General features: G+C 45.0%; 1 long non-coding RNA gene across 1 annotated transcript; it reads left to right on the forward strand.

Moving 5' to 3' along the window:
* The first annotated feature begins 2,294 nt into the window (after nucleotides 1-2,294).
* Nucleotides 2,295-16,332, forward strand: LOC121462404. Its single transcript, XR_005976313.1, has 3 exons — nucleotides 2,295-2,401; nucleotides 9,542-9,664; nucleotides 15,087-16,332. It is a non-coding gene; the product is annotated as an uncharacterized LOC121462404 (long non-coding RNA).
* Nucleotides 16,333-18,105: the final 1,773 nt, after the last annotated feature.

Raw genomic sequence — 18,105 nt, forward strand, 5'->3', positions numbered from 1 at the left:
TATCTTCTTATCTTAATTGATTGTTTTATCTTCATGACCAACACAGTATCAGATCTCAGGATCTCATTTTTCTCACCTCCAGAATCTTCCTGTCCTTCCTGTGGCTGTCACCTCACTCATCCTACCCCTTACATCTACTTATGGGAAACAGTTCCTTAAGGACTCCCATAGGACAAGCTAAACCTTAGGGTTTCTGCAGCCAGTTTGGCTCGTTAGTTTCAGTAACGCAGCTCCTAGTAACAGGGCGAACAGGAGTTTTGTTCAGTAATGGAACATAGAAGAACAAATCAAAGAAGAGTGGACGGACGGAGAAGGTCAGAATCCCTCTGCCCTAGTTTGGCTTTTATTGATGTGATAAACCGTTGATGACAACCGATGGAGAGGAGAGGGTTTATTTCATCTTAAGAGTTACAGCCTGTGGTGGTTTGAATGAAAATGGCCCCTATGGGCTCATAGGGAGTGGCATAACTAGGAGGCGTGGCCTTGTTGGAGGAAGTGTGTCACAGGGGGTGGGCTTTGAGGTGTTAACTACTCAAGCCAGGCCCAGTGTTCTTTTTTTTTTCTTATTTATTTATTATGTATACAATATTCTGTCTGTGTGTATGCCTGCAGGCCAGAAGAGGGCACCAGACCCCATTACAGAAGGTTGTGAGCCACATGTGATTGCTGGGAATCGAACTCAGGACCTTTGGACGAGCAGGCAATGCTCTTAACCTTTGAGCCATCTCTCCAGCCCCAGGCCCAGTGTTCTGTGCCCCTCCATCCCTCCTGCCATCCCATCTGCATCTAAGATGCAGACCTCTTAGCTATCTCTCCAGCACCATGTCTGCTTGTGTGCCGCATACTTCTTGCCATGGTGATAACAAACTAAACCTCTGAGCTATAAGCCAGCCCCAGTGACATGTTTTCCTTTATAAGAGTTGCTGTGGTCTCTTCACAGTGATAAACCCTAAGACGTAGCCCATTAACAAGGGAAGCCAAGGCAGGAGCCTGAAGCAGAGACTGTGGAGGGATCTACTTCCTCGAGTTTGCTTAGCTACCTGCCTTTTATAACCTAGGATTGCCTGTCACATGCACACACACGCGCATGCATGCACACACGCATACATACACACACACATGTGCATGCACACACACATGTACACCCCTCTACAACAGGAAGTTAGAAATCTGCATGTCTATGAATCCCTGCTGTATCTATTATCCATGACATCTCTTTCATGCTTTACAAGTCTATTAACATATGCACACATGGATGTTAGATGAGTTATAATATTCCTACATATAAATCTGCAGTTAGAGTTCAAAAGAATCTCTGTATTTGAGAACAAGAATCTGGGCTTACCCAATGGTTTTGGGAATTCTATATTTATGGCAGAAAGCAGCATTTTTATTGTCATCTTGGAATAGGTCTTGGTTTCATGAGCCAGGGTAGCATTGGAGTTCTTCTTCATTCAAATTCTCGCTGTAATACTTCCTTCTTCCCAAGGCACTCTATACAGAAACAAGTGTAACAAAGATGCTCCCTGTATTAGTTATTCATGGCCCTGCTCCCAAGCTAAGGATCCAAGAGACCCTGAAATCTCATACAGGCCGATTATTTTGAAGATAAACCTCGGATCTCCCTCGTACCTTTAGAGAACAGTAGTTTGCTGTCTGGAGCCACTTCCAAGACAGGCCTCAGCCTCGGTGAAATGCTATCTGGGGCTGTAGCATTTTACTGGGAGGATGCCCAAGGAAGCTGAAGAATAACCGTGTGTGTGGTTTTCAACAAGATTGCGGGAGCAATGCTAATAAGATTTCTCTGTCTCTCTCTTTTCATTCAGTATTTGGGAAGTCAAGAGGGCCTTTGTCAGTCTTTTTCCATGGCCCTCTTCCCAGGCCGGGGCTGGAGGGGGGTGGTTAATTTGAACTTAGTGAACCTTCGAGAGATAGGGTTGAAAAGTCAGCCGGTAGGTATGCCCACAGTGCCTTGGGACATAGCAGACTAGGCATGTAGGCAGAGGCAATGAGGAACAACTAGCTCGCGTTTCTCCCCAGGACGGCATATACGGAGTCATTTCTGAGGAGAGATGACAAGAAGAACGTTCTGTTACTTGGAGAGACAGCTGTTGTAGATTCAAGACTCTGAGCCAGTTTCAAACAAAGACGTTGCTCCCCTCCCACTCGCCGGCCAAGAGTGGACTCTTCTTCCTGGTCTAGTCCCGCAGCCCCTCAGAACTCACTTCTGGGCTTTCTCTGTCTCGGGTGCTGTGCCAAGCACTTTTTGTCTTTGCTCATTTGGTCCCCACCAACGTGATGGCTACGGTAATCTGCAGGGTTCAGCATTCTGCCTAAGATCGTACAGGACTGAAAGGAAGGAACCGGGATCCCAGAGCAGGCGTTGACTCCGGAGACTTCAGTAGGTGGCAGGGATGGCGTGACGGGCTGGGGACGGATAGGTCCGATGTGCCTAACAAGAGTGAAGGCTTGACCCTTAGAGGGTACTGGGTGAGCGGTACAGGCCCTGCTTCTAGGTCTGAGACCACCCTTGAGGAAGAACAGCACACACGTGGGTCACTTCACTGTACAGATTTTTCTTCAGTGACTTGTCTGCCCATAGTCTTTGTCATTTTTTCTACCAGGGTTTTACTCTCTGTCTCGAACATTTGTTACTTGTCTAGTCCTCAAAATAAAGGAGATGGTTTTGGTCTGTATGGCTTATTTCTTTTGCAAATCTTAAAAATACTTATGTATTTTATGAGCGTGCACACGTGCTTATGCCAAGGTGCAGGTGTGGAGGTCAAAGGGACAAAATGTGAGACCAATCCCTCCTTAATAAAGCTGGACCTGCAGCCATCACTGCTTCTCCTCACGACTAGTGGGCCTGGAGCTCACCACGTAGACCAGGTTGGCCTCTAAGTCACAGACATCTGCTCGTCTCTGGCTCCAGAGTGCCGGGGTTAAAGGTGTATGCCACTGCGGTCAGCTTCTGATTTGTTTGTTTGAGACAGGGTCTCTATACAAAGCCCTGGCTGTCCTAGAACTCACTATGTAGAGAAGGCTGCTGCTGCTGGTGATGGTTTTTTTACTCTTCTGCTTTTTGGATGGCCTGCCACCCAGTTCCCAAATAAACAATACACACGGAGCCTCATTATTTCTTATGTATGCCTCATCTTGGCTTATTTCTAACCAGCTTTTCTTAAATTATCCCGTCTATCTTTTGCCTCTGGGCTTTTATGTGTCTCTATTCTGTATACCTTTCTTTCCTTCTTGCTCCATGGCTTGCTGTGTTGCTGGGTGACTGGCCTCTCATGTCCTCTTCTCCTTCTTTTCTTGCTTCTCTTTCTCTCCTCCCAGATTTCTCCTTCTATTTCTTCTCTCTGCCTGGATGACCCCGCCCCCCATCCTTTCTCCCGCCTCGCTATTGGCCACTCAGCTCTTTATTAGACCATCAGGTGTTTTAGACAGGGAAAGAATCACAGCTTCACAGAGGTAAACAAATGTAACAGAGGAGAATGCAATACATCTTTGCATCATTAAAACAAATGTTCCATAGCATAAACAAATGTAATTCATCTCAAAATAATATTCTACAGCACTCAGAAATCTGCCTGCCTCTATCTCTGGAGTGGTGGTATTAAAGGTGACTGCCACCATACACAACCCTGAGTTTTTTTCAAGACAGTGTTTTTGTGTATGACTTGGGGACTCTTGTAAAGAAATAAAGACCCAAAGAAATAGTTGACTGCTCATTACTGTCCATTATAATAATGAAATTTATGATACAATATACCATAATCTCAAATGTTAAAATCCTGAAAGATCAAATTCTGTAAAAAATCTAGAGTCCTCCCAATCAAATCACAATCATAAAAGATTAAAATCCCAAATGTTGAAACTGTAAAAGCCCAAATTCTGAAAACCCCAGCTTTTTTGTGCATGTGTCTGTCTGTTCTCTCTGTCTCGCTGTGTATTTCTCTGTGTGTATGCAGTGTGTACATGTCTCTGTGTGTGTTTATGTGTGTGTCTCTCTGTGTGTATGCAGTGTGTACATGTCTCTGTGTGTGTTTATGTGTGTGTCTCTCTGTGTGTATGCAGTGTGTACATGTCTCTGTGTGTGTTTATGTGTGTGTCTCTCTGTGTGTATGCAGTGTGTCATCTCTGTCTCTTCCTTCTTCCCCTCCTTTCTCCATCCCCCCACTCTTTCTTTTTGGCTATTCAAGACAGGATTTCTCTCTGTACCCTGGCTATCCTGAAACTCACTCTGTAGACCAGGTTGGACTCAAACTTAGAGATCTGCCTACCTCTGCCTCCTGAGTGCTGGGATTAAAGGTGTGCACAATGACTACCCAGATTTTTTTTTTTTAAAGACAGGGACTCTCAATATAGTCCTGGCTGTCCTGGAACTCACTTCATAGACCAGGCTGGCCTTGAATTCACAGAGATCCACGTGTCTCTGCCTCCCAAGTGCTGGGATTAAAGGCATGTGTCACCAATATCCGGCCTTTGTCTCTCTTTCTGTGTCTGTGTCTCTGTGTCTGTCTGTCTGTCTGTCTGTCTGTCTGTCTCTCTGTGCCTATCTCTGTGTGTAGAGGCTGTATAAAGAGAAGAAAACCAAATTCCGGAGAAGGATTAACTACACCTTTCAACAATAATAAAAACGTTTAGTTCAAAATGTCACTTGTCTATGTCCCTAGTTGGTAAAAAACCCTAGGAGCTGTTAATGCATTCAGCTTGAATGAACTGTTTAGAAGGCAGTGCGAACACTGGCAGATGTCAAGGCTTGCAGTGGCCGAGGGAACAGACAGCAGAGCTGCTCTTCCACAGCTGTGTGGTTTGCATCAAATCTGTGGTTTTACGTGTGTGCATCTTGAAGAAGGTTCTATACACAGACAAGATGGGAGACCCACAATTATCAGATCGTAGAAGAACTTCATGAGTGGAAATGAATGCCAACGTAGTCTCTCCAGACACCAATCCCCTAAAACAAAAGAGCAACTATCTTGACTTTAAGTTTAAAATATCTTTGAGATTATGAGTTTGGTCAGCTCTCAATAGATTCCCTCTATGTGATCTATAATCTAGCACTAAAAGTACACTTTTGTATTTTTAAAAATCATTATTGGTTTTATTTTTTCAAAAGATTACATTTCTTTGGCCCTCTCTGGCTCCCCTCGCCCATTTTTTCCATTTCCACGATTTTGTTAGCTGTTTAAAAAGTGTTTTTCCATACTACACGTCTCGTCCTTGTGTTATTTCCTATGCTTAAAGTTACTTTGAGGTGTGAAGGCTAGGAGAGAATTGTAATTCTTGTTATACATTTTGCAAATTTGACTTCAGGCAAGTGAATTATCACAGCGTGTTGACTCTGTGTGAAAGCATTATGCAGAAATAATTGATGAAAAATGTTGAAATATCCTAAAAAAAAAACAAATCCAAATCCAGAACGATGTCCTTTTTCTACATTTGTGGAAGACAAAATTTCTCAAGGTCTCAGCTCTCTGGTAAATTGTGATTCTAATGGTGTCTTTTGATGATGTATTCAAAATGCTTAGGCTGTCTGTTACCGTATCTCAAGTGACTACAGGCACAAAGTTGGATGCACACAATACCCAACATAGTGGTGTGTGTGTGTATCCAGCCTCGTGACACACACACACACAATACCCAGCATAGTGGTGTGTGTATATCCAGCCTCTTGACACACATGCTACTCTGTGAATATGGTTCACCTTCTCAGAGCTCACCCAACTGTTGTTATTATATCTCAGTGTTCGTGGTTGCTAAGATACGTGTTATTATTGTTGCCTATTTTATTACAGAAAACAGCCTATGAAGTGTTCTGTTATAGTTTTGTTTCCCAAACAAATTCCTTTTTAAAATGCAGAGCTCTGGACTAGAGCAATGGCTCAGTGGTTAAGAGCATTTGCTGTTCTTCTAGAGGATGAGTTTGCCTCTCAGCACCCGTGTTACAACCATCTATCACTCCAGCTCCAGGGGATCTAATGTCCAGGGGCCTCCAAGGGAACCTGTACTCATACACATACTCACATGCAGGCACACACACCTGTACATAGTTAAAAATAATGCAACTAATAAAATCTTTAAAATAAAATAAAATGTAGGGCTGGGTATGTAGCCTAGTGGTAGACAGTATGGTTAGCCTGAGCGAGGGCCTGGATTTCAATCTAAACACCACAAAAACTAAGATAAAATTGTAAAAGATATTTTGACTTTTTATTTTTTTAAAAAATTATTTATTTATTACACATACAATGTTCCTTCTGCATATATACCTCTATGCCAGAAGAGGGCACCAGATCTCATTACAGATAGTTGTGAGCCACCATGTGGTTGCTGGGAATTGAATTCATGACCTTTGGAAGAGCAACCAGTGCTCTTAACCTCTGAACCATCTCTCCAGCCTCTGTAAAAGATATTTTTTAAAAAATTAATTCTAATATTAAAATTTAAATTAAAAATGTAATTAAAATTTTTAATTAAAAATATTATGCTTGTTTATGTGCATGGGCACGCACAGTTCATGACAAAAAGGAGTGGTGGCCAGGAGCCCACTTTGCAGAGTCTGTTTCCTCCACCTTTGTGTCCCAAGGATGGAATTCGGGTCACCAGCCTAGGCTTAGCACTTTCAGCCACTGAGCCAGCTCACCAAGCCCAAGTGACGGTTTAAAGGTCCATGAGCCTGGGGAAGAGGACACCAATAGATTAGCCAATACCAAATGGCCAGCCCTGAAGACATACATGCATACATACGGTTCTATGGACAGAGAAGGCTGTATTCATATGCTTAGGAATATGTAACAACAATTAAAGAAACGAAGGCCATGAATTTGAAAGAAAATGGGGGGGGGTTATATGGGAAGGATTGGAGGGAAAAAAGGCAAGGGGAAAATGGTGTAATTATATTATAAGATAAAATTTAAAAATTATTAAAAACAAAACAAAGAGCCCTTGTTGCCCAATGGTAGAAGGCTTACCTAGTATATATAAAGTTGAGTTCAATCTTTAAAATTGAAAAATACAAAACAAAAATTATTTTATTTCTTTTTTCCCCCTAGAAATTTAGTTTTGGGATTTTTTTTTTTGACTGTTCAGGATCTTGGAATTGAAAACTTTTGTTCTTTTGCATTTTCTTCTTCTTCTTCTTTTTTTTTTGGAGACAAGTTTTCTCTGTTATGTAACTCTGGCAGAACTTGAACTCATTACATAGACCAGGCTGACCTTGAACTCACAGAGACCCACCTGCCTCTGGAGATCTGGGATTAGAGGAATGTGCCACCATGCCCAGCTTGCTTATAATTTCGGCCTTTGACATTGCTGTTTTGGGGACAGTGTCTTTGTGGATTGTGGCCTGAGCCATAATTTCTACACTGTATTGATAAAGAATAATTAGTTAAGGCAGCAACTACACCGTGTGCAGAGGCTGGAAAGATCAGCTCGCCTGGCCAAGGTTGCAGAATTCTTTTGCTTTTGACTTCTCATCTTTGCGGGTGAGGATGGGCCATCACCCCAGCTTGGGAGAGCTTTGATAGGAGAGTCTCACCTTTTGCTCCCAATAAAAAGCACACAAAGTTCAAAGTGACCTTTTGGTACCTGCTGTTCTTTGAATATCATTGGCTCATAGGGTCAAAATGCCAGAAGAGAATATTTTAATCTCTTTGGGAGAGAGAGAAGAAAAGGAGAGCGGGAGGGAGGAAAGAAGAGAGAGAGAGAGAGAGAGAGAGAGAGAGAGAGAGAGAGAGGATGGATAAGGATTAAGTAGTAGTCTGATTTGGCAGATCCAGAAAGGAAGACAAGCAGACATGATGAGATTTAATATTGTTAAAAATAAGATAATACCCCTGAGCAGAAGTGATGACGTGAAAACACAGAAGGGAAGAATGCTATTTAGAAGCCGCAGTGCAGGGAAGAGCAAGGGAGCAACGATACTTACTTTCTCCCTGAAGCTCTGAGCCTCTCCCATGGCTGCCACAAAGAAGGCTGCTATTGTCTGGGACTGTGTACAGAAAGGGTCCCTTGGAAAGTAGAAATGGCAGGGTCTGTACCTGGCAGTGATGTTTGCTCTGAAATGCTACTGCCTCCTTGCAGAAAGGAGGGCTGTAAAAAGGACGTAAAAAACAGTGCTGAACATCGCAAACAGAATATCCGGAATGCTGCTTCGGTGACTGGTTAGAGCGGCAACCACTCAATGGGGCTCGTTTTTCTACATCAGGGTTTAAAGTTGACCCTGGTTTGATACGGTTTACGCTGATGTATAGGGGCCACCCTCTATCTAAAGGGAGATGTTCTAAGACCGTCAGTGCATATATGAAATCACAGCAATACCAAGCCATAAATCCATAGTTTCCTATAATACTTACCCATGATAAAGTCAAATGTATATACTAGTCTCAATGAGAGATTAGCCACAATGATATATACTGTATAGTGTGGGTAAAGTTATGTGATATACTGTAGTAAAGATCTGATAGTGAACTTACATGTGGCTCTCACAATACCTGATTGTTCACCCTTCTTATGGTGGCAAGAGAGGATAAAATGCTATGTGATGAGATGAAGGGAAACGACTCACAAAGACTTGAGTAGGAAATACCTGAACGTTATCCCTGGGACACCGAAACAGTCTGCTGAGTGACAGCCGGAAAGTGATTAAGGAGGGGTAGCATATACAGTGCGGATCTTTACATCTGCTGGCCTCCATTCACTTCACAATTCCTGTTTGTACTTCAGGGAGTGCTCTTCTTCCAGGTCAGGGGTGTGACGAGAGACCCAGGCCAATCAGAGTACCAGATCTCCACACACAGTGATTGTTTGGGAAGATGGCTCACTGTGCTCAGAATATGTCCTGGGCCTTGTTTAGGACTTGAGTCTGAGGGTCTGGTTGCTGGAGCCACAGGCTGCCATGAGTGGGGTTATTTCTTTAAAAAGAGGCCAGAGGACGGAAGGTGTGGAAACCAGCTCTGATGGTATTGTTTAAACCACAGTACAGCCATATTGCTAAAGCCAGCCATATCCACTTTTGTATTTTGTTCAGTTTGAATGTGTGAGAAACCTCCCACCTTTTGTTCAAAGCAGCTTGAATGAGTTTTCTGTCTCTTGTCACTGCAAAACTATGACGTCGTGTGACAAAGCAGCTTATGGTAATGGGAAGACTCACGTAAGGGCCACATGTTTGAGAAGAACACAAAGTAATTAAATTTTAATTTAGATTAGAAGAAGCTATTATGGAGTGTGTCCTGGGGAGGTGGCATCACCTAATAATTTGTATTATCTGTTGACCATTGACTTTGGGATTTCTATTCATCATTTCTTACCTTTTTTGGTGCACATGGTAAATATCTACATTTAAAATTGAGGAGGTTAAAAGAGAAGTAAAGATGCGGAGGTTGACGCACAGAAAGATCAAGGCCCTTGTCTAGGGTCTTATCGCAGGTAGGACCCGCATTGAGACATCTCCTCTCTATATCACCAACTCACTTGGGCATCTCCAAGATCCCATTTCATGAGCCTTCTCAGCTCCTCATTTCTTCCACTGCAGACCACAGTGTGCTCAGATTGCAATCTGCCAGCTTCCTCCTGCCCAGAAACTGACATGGAAGCTCCCGAGCCGTTCTGCATCAACGTTGACTTTTTGCTTCTTGAAACCGGCTTAATCTTCTTGGTGAGTGAATGAAAACTTGGCTCGCATTCCTTCAGGGAGCCCTCAAGTTCTCCTCGGCCTTCCTTGGAGCCAGTTGAGACTCCCCGAGGTCACTGTTCAGGTCTGGGAAAGCATTGCTCCAAAAGGCTCAGTCTTGATTTGTTTCTCCAAACGCCCTGCTCTGCCTTGCAATGGGACACTAGCTCACGCACACTCGGTCGCTACTGGGTGTTATTTTCTTTTCTCCTGCTCCTACCCCTTGGCCAGTTTATTCCATCTCCCTGCTCCCCTCCCCCATTTTCAGGCTGTCTTCATTGGCTTCTGGATGGCAGCCTACGGGGTTACAGGAACTGGGGCATGATTCAGTACATGGGGGATGCTTCAGGCAGGCAACGTTGGGAACTATGCAGGCCCACCCAAGTCCTTTTGATTCTTCATGGTCTTCCTTCCTTCCTTCCTTCCTTCCTTTCTTCCTTTCCTTCCTTCTTTCTTTCCTTCTTTCTTTTTCTTCTTCTTCTCCTCCTTCTGTTGTTTTATTTTGTTTTTCGAGACAGTGTTTCTCTGTATGGCACTTGTTGTCCTGGAACCCTCTCTATAGACCAGGATGGCTTTGAATTTCCACCCAGAGTGTTGGGATTAAGGGTGCACACCTTAATCCTGGGGAATGATTGGGATGTTGTGATCACTGAGTTAAAAACATGTGCCAAATAACATGCTAAATTTACAATATTGCTTAAATCCTTCCACAAATGGTTCATTTAATGAGACCCATGAACGGCCTGATCCTTTTGTATTTAGCAAAACAGACCACTAACACGTAAACCTTAATGCCAGGGATTCTGGGGCTTCCAGATTATTTGCATTAACATTGCTCTTGTTTTCTCCACAAGTCACCCACCCTCCAAAAAAGGATTCCCCGCAAGAGAGGAGGGTCTTGGAGGGAGGAATCCTGGAGACTCTGAGGACTTTTATAGCTTTTCTCCTGTCGGCTATCAACTGAATTTTATTGGCATTCTGAGTGAGAAAGAACATTCTGGGCTGTGAAGGGCTGACTGGCACTCTGTCAGGCATTAGCATTCCAGTGTGCCACCCAATAAATGCTGGTTTGGTACCAGCCAAGTGCAAACAGCAAACGCACTCCAACATTTTCAAACCCTCCTCGGAGGGCGGTTACTGTTCCTGGTTGGAAACTTCTAATTATGCTAAGGGAACAGGGAGTGTCTGGGGGCAGGGTGTGTGTCGGGAGGAGGGGGGGGGCGCGGGTTGTAGACACATGCTCTCTCCTCCATAGCAATGCTGGGCTCCTGAGTTGTGAGCTACAAGCTTCTAGTAAAATGCTGAGGCTAAAGAAAAACTCCATAAACATTTCCTAATTAACTGTCATGTCTCGCTCACCGAAGCTAGAGATTTTATATCCTCTACCTTGTGAAAAGCCGGAGGTGTGCATAATCCAAAACCGTGATACCGCTACACACTCAAAAAGCATTCATCGCTGTTGACGAAAGGGCAAACTACTTCCCGTCAGATCCAAACAACCAACAACGGCTACAGCTACATCCTCTTGGCTCTTTGCCTCTGTTGCCTTTGGAGAGACGGATTCATTCAATGTTGGGGTTAATTACTTGTCCTACCATCTCAGGCGCTGGGGTCTGTTCAGGTCGCTGAGCAGCTGTGGGGGCGGCTGAGAAGTTCCCTTGGGCTTCTGCTAGGGACTCGGGCTACTGGCAGCACAGTTAGATTTTTAAGGAATGGAAAACTTCATGAATAAGCTGAGGAACAAGGGCAGGTCAGGCCAGGCCCCAGAATCGGGCACCCAGAGTTAGGGAGGGGACGCGGCAAGAGGTGGAATGATTCTGAGCTAGCAACGAGGTCGGGGACAGTGTGGCATGTCCCTCTTCAGGATCCTTTTCAAGGTCCTTGAAGTTCTTGTTACTCCTGAAAATGTGGACAACGTAGGACCCAGGCTTGACAAGCTGAATAGAGGCCTGAGTCTTAATAGTTTACCCTGGCTCCGAGAAAGACAAACTGAGATTACCCAGGCACCACCCAGGAACAGACAACATACAAAGGAAATTCCTAATGTTCCAACCATTGTAGATAGGATCACCTGCCAGCACACACCCATCGCTTTTCACCAGGACACCCCTAGACAAATGTCAGTCAGTCAGGTGTCCTGAACCTTGGAAATCGCTCACCCCCACCTTTGCTACTACAAAAACCCAACCCCAACTGAGCTCGGGGCTCGTTGACCACTCCTGTTTGTTCCCCGCCAGTGTGAATGGTGATTGATCCCCCTTTTTAATTAGCCAGGGGTGTTAGATCACAAATTGCAAGCTGTATTTTCTTCTTCCTTCCCAGGTACACAGGATTTGGATCAATAAATTTTGGAGAGCAGGATTTGGATCAATACATTTTGGCAGTGCCTCTTTTGAGGAGTGACGACAGACCCAAGAGGAAGTCTCCAGACCGATTTTAATGACTTTGCTGGAGGCCACTTTTAGGGACCTATCAAAGGCAGCCACGGACCCGTGAAAGGCCACACTATTTTGGGTGATGCCCCTGGGCACCTTAGTATGCGAGCGTGTGCAACAGGCCAGTTCTTGCAGAGAGATGTGTCAAGGCCAGTGTGACACCATACAGGTGGGACACAGGGGGGCCCACTGCAGAGGGCTGTCTCTCTCCTCTTACCCCTGAAGTCAGAAAGAGGTCCTCTGAGTTTATTCTGAATATCATCCAAGAGTGTGCCAAGAAACCAGCAGGTTTGCTTGAGTACTTGTAGGAAAAAGAGACGGCATACTCTCTAGTCAGAATATCTGCCTGGATCACAGGCATTATTCAATCTACACTAGGCAAGCATAGGGATTAGTACCAGAGATACTGGGCACACAGCACGGCTTACATCTGGCATTGTGGAGTGAGGTGGCGTTGCTGTGAGGGGCCGCAGAGGCACACATGGGAAGGAGAAGCCATTAGAAAGTGTCCTGACCTCTACAGAGTCTTTAGAAATCTTGAACAGCACTGTAGCCTGGTTGGGGACACAAGCTTCTTATCCCTCCCTAGGTCATTGGATCCTTCTGACTGCTGGCAGGATGGAGAGAAGCAGATCCCTTGGGCATGCTTGTTGTTACGGTAAAAATAAAATGGTGCTGTTCTCCGAGTGGCTGTGGCAGGTCCCAACACCACGGAGGGCCATGAAGGCAGCCAGTCCCAGGCAGAGAGCCCCTAGCCCCCTGCCGCTCCCCCCCCCCACCGCCGTGACTCATGAGCTGCAAGGGCCAGTGGATCCTATGCAGGGAGCCATATGACTGGTGAGAGACCTAGATGGATAGGCATGCCATGCAGAGTGAGGTTGGATATTTATTTAGTGGGTGATGGAAGGGAAGGGGAGAGGGAGGGAGAAGAGGGATGAGGGGAGAGAGAGAGAGAGAGAGAGAGAGAGAGAGAGAGAGAGAGAGAAGGTGGGAGAGGAGAGGAGCCACGGCAGCAGCTACCTCTTTGGAAGAGAGACAGAAAGGGAGAGAGCTCAGGCTGGAAGAAGAAGGAAGATCTGCCTGCCTCAGAGGTGGATGGCGGAAGTGGACTCGCTTGTCTCTTAAAGGGACAGGACAGACCATTACACTTATCCTTTAGCCAATTGGTTAGCTCCATTCGTGTGGTAAGGCAATACTGAGTATTGAACCCAGGGCATCAGGTATTACAGACTATTAAGTTGGGAGTGTGGCCCCCAGCCCCTTGCATCCATCCCAGCCCCCAGGCCTGGGAGTTGTATTGGTCTGGACTCCAAATCCCAGCATGCCAGGTCCTGACCCCTCCCTGGGGTAGGTGTCAGGATCACTCCCACAGGGTATTTAAATGAGCTCCCAGAGAAGAAACACGGTCTCTTTCTTCCACCCACCCTGTCCCATTAAACCTGGATATTTCTTAATTTGGCTTGTTGTGATTTGGCTTGACTGGGATTTTTGCATTGGCAAAGAGCTCGTGTTAGGAAAAATTCCTAACACAAGCAAGCATTTGTTATTGATCTACACCCTGTCCCTAGATCACTGAACTCTGCGTGTGGTAATGGAGTTGACCTGGCCAGGGACTGTGTTAAAAGGGAATTGAAACAAGTATGGATAGCAAAACAAAATAAAAACGACTTCAATATTATAACTTAAGAGTTTACCCTTTCCCCCCCCATTCGTCCCAACCCCTAAAATAAGTACAGGGGCTGTTTTTACTCACGGCTGAATCCTTAGTGTCTACCAAGTGTGATCTTGCAGGCCTGAGCATGACAAACGTGGCTCTGGCAGGTCTTGCCCTCCCCCATCCCCTTTTCCTTGTTAAACCTTTAGATTACATTTTTAAAGCTAGCTACCAAGGTCTACTCCCTTATTTGGCCATTTCCTCCTCCTGAGGCTGATCACCAAGGTCCAGCTCTCAAAGTATTGAAGTTCAGCCATCAAAAGCCCCCTTTGGCTCAGCTAATTAACATGCCCAATCAAAACAAACCAATTCATCCTAACATGGAGTGTCCCCTTTCCCTTTATAAACTGTCTTTGCCTGTCGGCCACATCTGCACCTCTCTATCCAGAGGCAGCCCTTGCCCCTCTCCCTTGTTCCTTTCCTCTTCTCTCTTATCCTCCATCTCCTGTCTTTGTTTGTTATCCATGCCCTTTGTCCCTCTGGGACAAACCTTTGTGCTGAGACCTGGGTCTTGGTGTGTCCTGTGCTGACTCTGGTCCTCCAGTACCTAACACTAAATTGTAAATATTTAAGGATAGCTCATGTGTTGGCTATAGGATGAGTTTGGAAGGGCAGAGGCAGAGCTGTTTAGGTTCAAGACCAACCTGGTGTATAGTGTTACTAGTGACATAGTAAGACTTTGTCACACCAAACAAAACAAAACAGAAAAATGGGCACAATTGGGCATCCTTAGAATCCTAGTGTTTAGGAGCGCAGAGCCTCAAGATGCCAGCTTGACTCACACAGTCAAGCTGTGTGGCCAGCTGTAGGCCAGTGAGGACCACAGAGTGATATCCTGTCTCAAAAAGCCAAACCAAACAAGACAGCAACAAGATAGAAACCATTGATGATTAGCTGAGTGATTGGCTGACTCGAAGAACAATACTTTGAACCTCCTGAACATGCACATTTGCCTTTAAAAGGGTAGGCATTTCATGTGGCATTGGGTGTCCAGAGCCTGTTTTCCTGATGTATCATATGGGGTTCTTTAGAACAGCAACAACACCATCTCAACATTATTTATTATCCCTGGGTGTGCGCAGGTGTGCGTTTGTGCCACGGAATGCATTTGGAAGCCAGAGGACAAGTTGCCCGAGTCAGTTCTCTCCTCTTGTATAAATTTGGGGTGTGCTGGGGTGTCGGACTCAAGCCGCGAGGCTCATGGGTCAAGCGCTATTAGCTGCGAGCTTTCCTGATCTGCTTATGGGATTCCCTCCAGCTTCATTCAAGCTACTTCTGTGTGGTGGCGGAATGCGGAAGATTCCAAGAAACTTTCGACAAGGCAGAATGACTTCCTGTTGGCTTTCCATGGTGATTTGTGTCAGCCGTTTCCCTGGGGAGCAGACTATGCCTCTCGGTCTTTGTCTCCATTCTGCTGGTGAAGTACCTGGCAACTGAGTACTGTCGAATGGGGGTTTCTAGATCATGGTCCACAGATCCTTCTCTCCCAATGAAGGTTTTTGAGGCTTTCTCCTCAGATTTGTTAAAAGCATGAATGAATGCCAAGTGCGGTGGCTTAAGTCCGTAATCCCAGCACTCGGGAGGCAAAGGCAATGGGATTGAGTTATATAGCAACTTGAGCTAAGGCGTGAGAGCTCTGGAGAAGGGGTGGGGGAAAACTGGTAAAGCACAGAATACTTTCAATCAATTGTCTTTTAAGTGACCTTCTGACTTATTTTAAATCCTTAATGAGTGCATGTTTATGCCTCCAGGAATCATGGCCACACCGTTGCCAGGTTTGAAATACATTGTAATACATTTCCAAATGACTTATCTGTAGGAGCATTTACTGGAGCCCCCACCTGAGCTAGTTTTCTGTTGTTCACAATACACGAGCAGGCTGGGACTAGCAGAGATGTGTTTGTTAGGGGCGGAGGAACTTGCCAGGAAGTCTCCATGCTTGGGTGGAGACTGGAGACCAGGCATGGCAACTGGGCGGAGCTGTGCAGTCCCCAGAGAAAGAAGAAGCTGGGTTCAAAGATTCTGGGTGTCGGGAAGTGTGGTGGAGGCTTTTACTCCAGCCTGTGTCCTACCCAGTCTCTTCATGTATGTTTTCAAAGACAGAAAAAAGATTCAGAGTAAAAAAAAAAAAATCCAAAGTCTGTATTGTAATACTTGTGATGAAATACTTGGGCTGAAGCCATAATACAAAATATGCTTCCCTTTGGCAGAGTTTATTGCTCCGTTTGGAACCATGAGAACTCAGGTGATATCACTTGTAAGAAGCAATTGTATCCTGAGCACCAGTAAGAGGAGGCACAGTCCCTGGTGGTACAGCAGCAGCCCCAGCATTGGTCCTGTATGAGCTGGCAGGGCATAGACAAACACCCCTGAGCATGCCCAGGGCTTCTTACATGGCAACACAGAGTGGTGGTGCTCCAGCCTCAGCAGGTAGAAGCTGAAACCTTTGACAAGAGAGGCATTCCTCATAGGATGACTGTCTCTCCCCATAGGGGAGACTTAGAAAACAACTAGGTTTCCAAATGAGAAAAGGGAAAGGAAGAAAGAAGGGCGGGAGAGAGGAGGGAGAGAGAGGAGAGAAAGAGGGAGGGGGAGAGGGAGAGAAGGGTTGGTCAGTTGGCCAGTGGCTAATATCTGCCTTAGTAAATTATATACCAATTAATAATGGTATTATTTTTTGTCATTAAAAAAGTAGAACTTTTTATAAACTCACAAAATGTATTTACAATGTTTTAAAGAGGCCTTCAATTTTAGGTAAGTATGTGTGTGTGTTAAGTACACCTGCTTTGGAGGCCAGAGGCATGCTCTCACGCCTCCAGCTGGAGTTACACCTGGTTGTGACCCTATGTGGGTCCTGGGAAAGGAACTAAGCAAAGGGCTCTTAAGTTCTGAGTCCCTACAATGTAGCTTTAGAACAGTTAGATAACTATGTCGTGGAATATTAACTGTGTAAATTTGTTACATTCGTTTCTGCTGCCTTTGTTAACTATGTAAAGATTGTTACATTTGTTTTTGCTGCCTTTGTTAACCATGTGAAGATTGTTACATTTGTTTCTGCTATCTTGCTAATCATGTAAAGATTGTTACATTTGTTTCTTCTACCTTTGTTAACCATGTAAAGATGTGCTACATTTATTTATGCTGTATTTGCTTAATTATGTAAAGATGTGTTGTATCTGTTTTACCTTGCCTGCCTAAGGCACCTGATTGTTCTACTAAATAGCTGAACAGCCAACAGCTAGGCAGGAGAAAGGATAGGTGGGGCTGGCAGGCAGAGAGAGTAAGTAGGAGGAGAGATCTAGGCTTCAGAAGAATGAGAGGAAGAAGAATGAGGAGAAGAAGAAGAGAGGAGACTCGGGGATGAGCCAGGCAGCTGCCAACCAACAGACAGAATAGGACTTACAGAAAGAAAGGTAAAAAGCCTCAAGGCAAAATGTAGATGAAGAGAAATAGGTTAATTTAAGTTAAAGACAAAAAGCTAGCCAGAAATGAGTATAAGCTAAGGCCAAGCATTCAGAACTAATAAGAGGTCTAGGGTTAGGGGGTCTTTGTATTTGGGAGCTGGCTGGTGGCCCAAAAGAAAGCTTGCTACAGAACTAGGCTTGGCCCCTTCATATACTCATCCACATTGTGTGTCCAAGTCTGGCTAACTTCAGTACTAGCTTCCTTTAGTACTATGTCTGTTACTTAGTCCCTAGACAAATCTGTGAAGCCCGGGATGGAGTGAGTGTGGAATGGGAATGGAGAATTCCAATTCCAGATGAGAAGAAGCCTCATGGGAAGTGGAATAGAGAATTAAGAACCTTCTCTAAGAACTCAGGCCTCCTGGGAGCCTTCTACGCACCACGTACATTTAATATTTAATCTTATTTACCAAGTGCAAATTAAATGCCTGGTACATACTGGACAGCTCATAACCTATCTCATTTGGTCTTCCAAATGCTCTCATCTAAGAACAAAGCAACGGAAGTCCAAACTGCAAAAACCACCCAGACAGTACCAGAGCCAGGGATACTCATCACCACAGCCCATAGAATTGGCCACAAAGGTCACAGAGGGTCCCAACCTGGCAGACTGGGGTGCGACCCAGCAGAGAAGGGAGGAAGCAGCTGAATGACTGGTGTGGGTGGAGGTGAGACGGGTGACATTGATGGAAGTCACTAGGTGGCAAAGAGGGAGTGGAAAGGGGGGTGATTTCAAAGGTGGGGGTATTAAGATGGCGAGGAAAGACAGACCAATAGTTGATTCTCGTAAAACAGTGTTTGAGTATCAACAGA

The sequence above is a fragment of the Microtus oregoni genome, unplaced genomic scaffold (assembly GCF_018167655.1).
Source record: "Microtus oregoni isolate MIOR12 unplaced genomic scaffold, Mior012 000024F_ref0000369, whole genome shotgun sequence".
NCBI lineage: Eukaryota > Metazoa > Chordata > Mammalia > Rodentia > Cricetidae > Microtus > Microtus oregoni.